This window comes from Mercurialis annua, linkage group LG4, assembly GCF_937616625.2.
Source record: "Mercurialis annua linkage group LG4, ddMerAnnu1.2, whole genome shotgun sequence".
NCBI lineage: Eukaryota > Viridiplantae > Streptophyta > Magnoliopsida > Malpighiales > Euphorbiaceae > Mercurialis > Mercurialis annua.
In genome coordinates this window covers 19,519,282-19,519,996 of record NC_065573.1, presented here as the reverse complement: position 1 = coordinate 19,519,996, position 715 = coordinate 19,519,282, and positions in this window count along the sequence as shown.

Genomic DNA, 715 nt, shown 5'->3' with positions numbered 1-715 from the left:
TGGCATTCTCATAAGCATCAAGTCGGAATTCATCTAACTCATTAAGTTGCAACAAACGCTTCTCACCGGCCGCCTTGAAGTCATAATTCAACTTTTTAATTGCCCAATAGGCTTTGTGTTCTAATTCAACCGGCAAGTGACACCCCTTACCATACACAATCCGATACGGCGACATACCGAGAGGTGTCTTAAATGCCGTGCGGTAAGCCCATAAAGCGTCATCCAACTTGAGGGACCAATCCTTTCTTGTCCCATTTACTATTTTCTCTAAAATCCTCTTCAACTCCCGATTCGAAACTTCCACTTGACCACTCGTTTGGGGGTGATAGGGAGTAGCAACTCGGTGGTACACATTGTACTTTTTCATCAAAACCTCAAATTGCCGGTTGCAAAAATGCGACCCCCCATCACTAATGATAACCCTTGGAGTCCCAAATCGGTTAATTAGACGCTTGAGAAACTTCACCACTACCTTGGCATCGTTTGTAGGTAAAGCCTCCGCTTCTACCCATTTCGATACGTAATCCACACAAACCAAGATAAAAAGATTTCCATGAGACATCGGAAATGGCCCCATGAAATCTATGCCCCACACATCAAAGATCTCCACCTCTTGGATTGAGGTCAATGGCATCTCATCTCGTTTGGAAATGTTCCCTACTCGTTGACAACGATCACAATGCCCCACAAACTCCTTGGCATCGCGAAATAGGGT